The following is a 6,311-nucleotide window of genomic DNA, read 5'->3' as shown; positions in this document are numbered from 1 at the left end:
TAGGGTATCAACGGACTGCCTGCCCAACTCTCGCCAGGACTCAGTCGTTCAAAGTACTAATATCATCAATGAAACGAATGTAACATTTGACAATGCAGGGGATTGAAACACTAACTCAAACATAATCACTAATTCAACAATTCAGCTTAGTACATATATCATCGCATGCCAACTTACCACGCTTCACTCAAAATTACATAATATAAATCACCCTTAAGAATTTAAGCTTACAAGTCTGCTTAAACGAAAGTTACAACCTCAAAACGCAAGAACGGCAAAATAAAGCTAAGAAAGCCCTCGATCAAATCCCTTCCCGATCTGTTAAGGAAAACAAAGGGAATGGGGTGAGCTAAAGCCCAGTGAGGTTCCAGGTAAACAAGTAAACACATAGCCACATAAAAAATCACAAAATAGCCAACTAAACACCGTACAGTAAAATAACAGTTTAATCACAGTTCAATTCAAGGATACGGGTGGCTTTCAAAAGCCAAAGGTCCACTTGAGCTTGATCATAATTGCCTCCTGTTGACACTCCGTCAACACTTGTAACAGTATATAGGTCCGTAGAACACCACTTTCACCAGTCTCCGTCCACCAAACAACCCCCCACCGGGCCCGCACTCCATAAACAGTAGTTTGGTAATACTCGAGTATACCAGGAATCCGAGTTTCCAATGCTCAAAGATTCCAATGAAACAGTATCAAGCCAAGGATTTTATCACTGGTGGTGCTGGACAACACAACAAGCAAGCACAACGGCTATGCTTCACCAGGGACCTCCAAGCAAGATTCAATTTCCAGTGAACAGTAAACAGTCCTCAAGGTTTATCGGCCTTCTCGACCAAGCCCTTGCTGGCTCGATACAACCGACTCACCTATGAGGTTGGGTACCCGAACAGTAACAGTAGTTGGTGGAATGTCATCCACGCAACTTAAGCACAGTCATGTATAGCAATATCTCATTTCATGTTAATTCATTCAGTAAGTAGAGCCTCAGTGAAAAGAAAAAATAAGAAAGGTCGAGTGCGATAAAGTACACACTCGCCTCAATTTTAATTAAAACAGTTTTGGCTCAAACAATAACAATTCAATACTTTCAAGTACACGAATATTTCTCATAACAAGTAGCAGGTAGTGGAACACTCACCTGTCAAGCAAAAGTAATAATCGACGTCAAACGTCTCAGTTACGATCACCGTCGTTGCCCAAACCTAGGTCAACGAGTGAAAACATTAATAATTGGATTCGTTCCCTACTAAAGTATAGGTTCATTAAGAGGCCAAGTGAGTAGCTTAAGCTACTTAATCCGGCATGCAAATAGGGTCTAAACCACGGTGAAAGTTCATGGAAAACAAGTCTAGTATGTACATGAAAGTTTGGCAAAAGAAAAGTTTCACTACAGCTCAAAGGCTTCATTACGGGTTAAACTGTCTCGCCCGGCCAGCCTCGGGGAAACGGTCATTGCTCATTGTGGGAAAGTCAGAATTTGGTTCCGTCAGTTGCATTGGAAACTAGGTTCATAAGGCTAAATTTGTCTAGAAGAAACCATTTCCAAAATCCCAACATAAGTGGCTCAAAATTAAGAAACCAAATGAACTTTCTGGACTGTCTCGGATGAACAGTACTTCCCGGACAGCCAACTTTCCAGACTCGCCACGGATCGCTCGGGATGAACCAGAAAATGAGCTTTGTACCGTTTTAAAGCTCTAAGAGTCTACTTTCAAGTGCCATAAACGGCACTCAATTCTGATCAGTGAGTAACACGTTATGACCTTAACAAGATGGCTGGACAGAAAATTTCTGGACCTAGTCCAGTTTTCCTCCTTTGTTTATAACTCAAAATTTATTCAACCAAATTGGCTAATTTTTTTGTAGACAACCTCCACACACATAACCCAACATATAATACTCACATTTGTAGCCAAAATGTGCATGAAAATATCAAGGTAAAACCGGGCAGCAAGCTTAAAAAGTTTCGGTCAGCACACTTTAAAAAATTTCTAACTTCTACTCTTCTTGTTATTTTCATTCCTTGCACATAACAAGTATTAGATCCAACTAAATAGGGGTTTAAAACATATCAATACTTCATAAACACACATGAATAAGGGTTAGACATTTCATCAAACACTTGGTATGCATATTAGTAAACCTAACCATTACTTGATTTTTGTAAACGCCCCGAAAGAATGAGTGCGAGAACCCGCAAATTTTCTAAGTTCCTAGGGTTTATTTTATTGATCGCCCGCCTTTTCGACATTTTCTTTATTAGAAAATTCCCCAGATAATTTTATCGAGTAAATATAGTTTTTATATGATTTTTATAGTATCAGTTAGTGTTTGAACAATTACGAACATATATCGGACGTGGGACCCACTAGGGCGAAAAGGTCGGAAAAATTTGGCCAGTTAGGTTAAGTTTTGGATACTGGAGTTAATTTACCGGGTGTTATGTGATAATTAGAGGTTACCAATTGGATAGGTGTAAGAGAGACAAAAGTTAGGCAAGCAATTAATGAAAGTGACAAGTGTCACTTAGAGATTCATTACCATTTTTGACCACTATTCATTCTCTTACCAATTTATCAAAATAACTCAAAAAGTTGACCCAAAAATCCCCAAAATTTGCAAGCTCATGGCCGGCCCTCTCTAAGGAGAAAAGAAAAGAAAAGCTCTCCAAAATTTTGCTCCAAACTTGCTCAATCTTCAACTTCAACCGGTTAAATTTGTAATTGCTCCATAAAACTCCTCCACTTAGTGATTTTGAGGTGATTGGTGAAGTTGTTTGGAAAGCTAAGGTATTGAATTGCTTCCTTTCTTGTGTTATAAGGTGAGTGACTAAGGAACTACTCTTTTCCTTCCAATAATTTTTAATTAGTAACTTATGTGAGTTGAGGTGATGATTATTGGTGCTATTTCATGATTTGGGTTGAGATTGATGACATTTTTCTATTTAATCATGTGATTTCTGTTTTAATATGATTGTTATGGTGTAGCCATGTATGATGATGGGAAATGATATAGAATGAAGCTAGAAGGTGTATATGGAGGTTAATTGCAAGCAATTTCTGTTTTGGAAAGAAAATTGGAAAGTTAGGGTTTCATTGTTCTTCATTCTGCCCGGCACTGTAGCTCATAGTTAGAGGCCGAATTGGCTTTGGGTTAAAACATGAAAGTTGTAGATAATGGTATTTTATAGTTGCCTACAAAATTTCAACTCAATTGGAGCAACGTAGCTTGTGAAAAGATGAAAATACCCTCGCTATTCTAGGTTACATTCCAGAGTTCCGCGTGGACAGTTTAGTCTTTTTGGTTGTGTTTATTCACTATAATCCGTTCGGATTTAGCCATTTTCCCAAACATGAAATTTTCATTACTCTGTCTTAGCTTTTGAATGCCACAAAGAACACCTCAAACGGATCTATGTAGCCTGAATTATGGCCAAAATAGTCGCATCTATTCTAAACTTCGGATTCTGCCGTGTTTCTGGATTTAGCTTCTGACCCTGTTTTGTCCGTTTTGATAACGTACGAACTGGGTGTTGGTGTCTTCATAAGAAAGGTATATCTTGGTCTTAGCTTCGAAATGGTATAAAGTGCATCCAAATCCGAGTTTCGTAGCTTCCGTTATGACCAAAACAAGATCGGTTGTCAGAACTGCCTTCGAATTTGGACAATTCTGACAGGAATGTTTGGACCCATTTTCCTCCATGCTCTGTATTGATTCAGCTTTTGATGCAAACATGAAAGTTATAGCCTTATGTCCTATATTTCCAACGCCTTTGGAATTTCTTGATTTGGATTTGTGAGCTGTGAGTTATGGTCCACCAAACAAACCCTGTTCGTCAACCGAACACGTAAATTTCTGGTACTGTTTTCCATAATTTTGACCTGCTTCCATTCAGATCTAGCTTAAGGTGTCTTCATGAGAATTGTATCCCTTCCTCATAGCTTCGAAATGGTGTCACTCTCACCTTGATCTGACATTCCTAGCCTCACTTTTGATCAAAACGGTTTGAGACGGCAGATTTGGCCATTTCCGTTTGCCGTTCCGCGCGCGCGCGTGCGCCCATTTTGCCTTTTCCGCACTTGCATGTGCCGATTTTGCCATTTTGCTTGTTTTGGGCATGTTAGTGGCCGTTTGTGATAATATGTGATACAATCTTCTATTTCAGACAGTGGTGAGCTAAGCGGAGCCGGTGGGGCCCACTACTAGCGAACACGCGCGAAGTGATTTTGCTCTTGTACCACTTTTGTATTTTGAGTAAGTATTCAGGCCGTTTATGTGTATAAACTACTTATGTGTTTTGATGTGAATAAAAGGGGAACTTAGGCGAGGGTGTACTTTATCACACTCGACCTAAACCCTAGCTTGTACCTATGTTTCTTTATGAGATGTGTATACATGAATTATTTTGGGTTTGAACCCCTTGAGCTTGTAGCTCGGGGTGACGTTTGTAAGTTGGGGTTGATCTTCCGACCTAGATGGACTATTCGAGCCGGTCAGGGCTTGGTCGAAGCCAGTCCAACTTAGTTTGAGGTCACCAAGTTTGTGAATCCGGTTCATTGAGAATGTGAACCAAGTTTGTGACCCGAGCTTGTGACTCAAGATGAAGTTTGTGATTTCGTTCGCCCGGGCAAGTTTGTGAGGTGACTGGCCAGTGAGGGTGATAAGGTGTTCGGTGGGTGTACAAGTGGAGTTCTACGGACCTTATTTATGGTCGACGGAGTGTCGACAGGAGATCACGCATGGCAAATGACTTGGCTTTGGAGCCAACCTGTATCCTTCCTTTGTATTGTTACTTTTGTGCTTGACTTGACATTTTGTGGAATAGCTGTTTCTTTAAATGTGAAATTTTACGCTTTTACCCCTGTTTACTTACTAAGCTTCTAACTTACCCCGTTTCCTTTGTTTTCCTTAGCAGGGGACGACGCGGGGAACTTCTTGGCACCTTCACTAGTATAGTTAGGTTTGATTGTAATAGTCGGACAGTTAGGATGTTTGTTTTTGTTTTGGTGGTTTGTATAAGGACCCTCCTTAGGGTCTACCTTCTGCTGGTTGTTATTATAATGTATTAGAGTGGTTTGACTCGATACTTTTGAAGATGTAAATAGAACTCTTTTGGCGTTAGATATATAGTGAATAGTACGCTTGTGGGTTATCTAGTTTTATTGTTTTGAAATTTTGAGTCCTGGCGCGAGCTAGGCAGGCGTCCCGCCGATACCCTAGGGTTTGCCCTTGGGAGAAGCGGGGCGTCACATGATTAACATAAGAAACTAACCCCAAATTCAACCATAACAAGTTGTTTTCACCATTTCAACCTCAAGTAGATGATATAACATCATAAACCCAAATTTTAAAGATTACATACCTTACTTACAAGTTGCTTTGGTCACCAAACAAACCACCACAATAGAAGCTTTAGGCTTGAAACAACCTCAAAGATTGAAGGAAATTTTCTCACAAACTCTAGATCTTTCTCTTTTGGTTTTTGTTCAAGATCAAACTAAGGTTGTCATAGCAAGAAGATGGAGTTTTCTTCCTTCCCTTGGAAGCCCTTAAGGTGGACGAAATTTTGGAGGAAAATGAAGCAAAGTTGGTTTAAAATTCCTCTAATCCTTTGGTCAAACAAGATACATGGCTAGGGTTTTGCCACATGGCTCCATTATTGTCCTAACCTTTCTTAATCTTTGACTAATGCCATTCTTACCTTTCCAAATGCACCAATAATTATTCAACACCTCTAATCTCTCACATAAAGTCTCTACCACTAATAAAAGAACACTTGGACAATTACAAGTGGTGAATTATTTACAACCTAGCTCAAGGAAATATTTTACTTCAAGTAAAATGAATTGAAATGAAATGCATAGAAATTATTATAACACACAGAAAATAATTTGTAAGGGCATATATTAAATGGTCTAGATCTTATACTAAGGCATGTAAATAAGAAAATTGTGTTTTAAAGTGAGGGTCAATACAAGGGATTTGTTGTAACACATTGTGAAATATAATGCTAGGGCATATAAGAGGTGGTTTAAATCTTGGTGCAAGGCATGTAGTTTGGGAAAATTGTATTTTAAAAATGAGGGTTCTCACAGAAAGGGTCCATCACCTCTTGGAGACAGCTTGCTTTGTCGCTGTTTGGGGAATCTCTCCTTTCGTAAGTGTAACCAAACCCAATCTCCAGGCTCAAAGACCATCTTGCGACGGTGCTTGTTGGCTTGCTGGAGGTATTGTTGAGTACGCAGCTCAATGTTTGCCCGAACGGCTTCATGTAACCTACGCACAAAATCAGCCTTCATTTT

At 39.5% G+C, this 6,311-nt stretch overlaps 1 long non-coding RNA gene across 1 annotated transcript; it reads right to left on the bottom strand.

The window, feature by feature from the left end:
• Nucleotides 1-182: 182 nt before the first annotated feature.
• LOC113760641 lies at nucleotides 183-5,492 on the bottom strand. Its single transcript, XR_003467087.1, has 3 exons — nucleotides 5,372-5,492; nucleotides 1,148-1,211; nucleotides 183-318 (listed from the first exon to the last, which is right to left on the bottom strand). It is a non-coding gene; the product is annotated as an uncharacterized LOC113760641 (long non-coding RNA).
• Between the last annotated feature and the right edge of the window lie 819 nt (nucleotides 5,493-6,311).

This window comes from Coffea eugenioides, chromosome 2, assembly GCF_003713205.1.
Source record: "Coffea eugenioides isolate CCC68of chromosome 2, Ceug_1.0, whole genome shotgun sequence".
Classification (NCBI taxonomy): domain Eukaryota; kingdom Viridiplantae; phylum Streptophyta; class Magnoliopsida; order Gentianales; family Rubiaceae; genus Coffea; species Coffea eugenioides.
The sequence above is the reverse complement of the archived record's forward strand: the minus strand, read 5'-3'. Positions and strand labels throughout refer to the sequence as shown.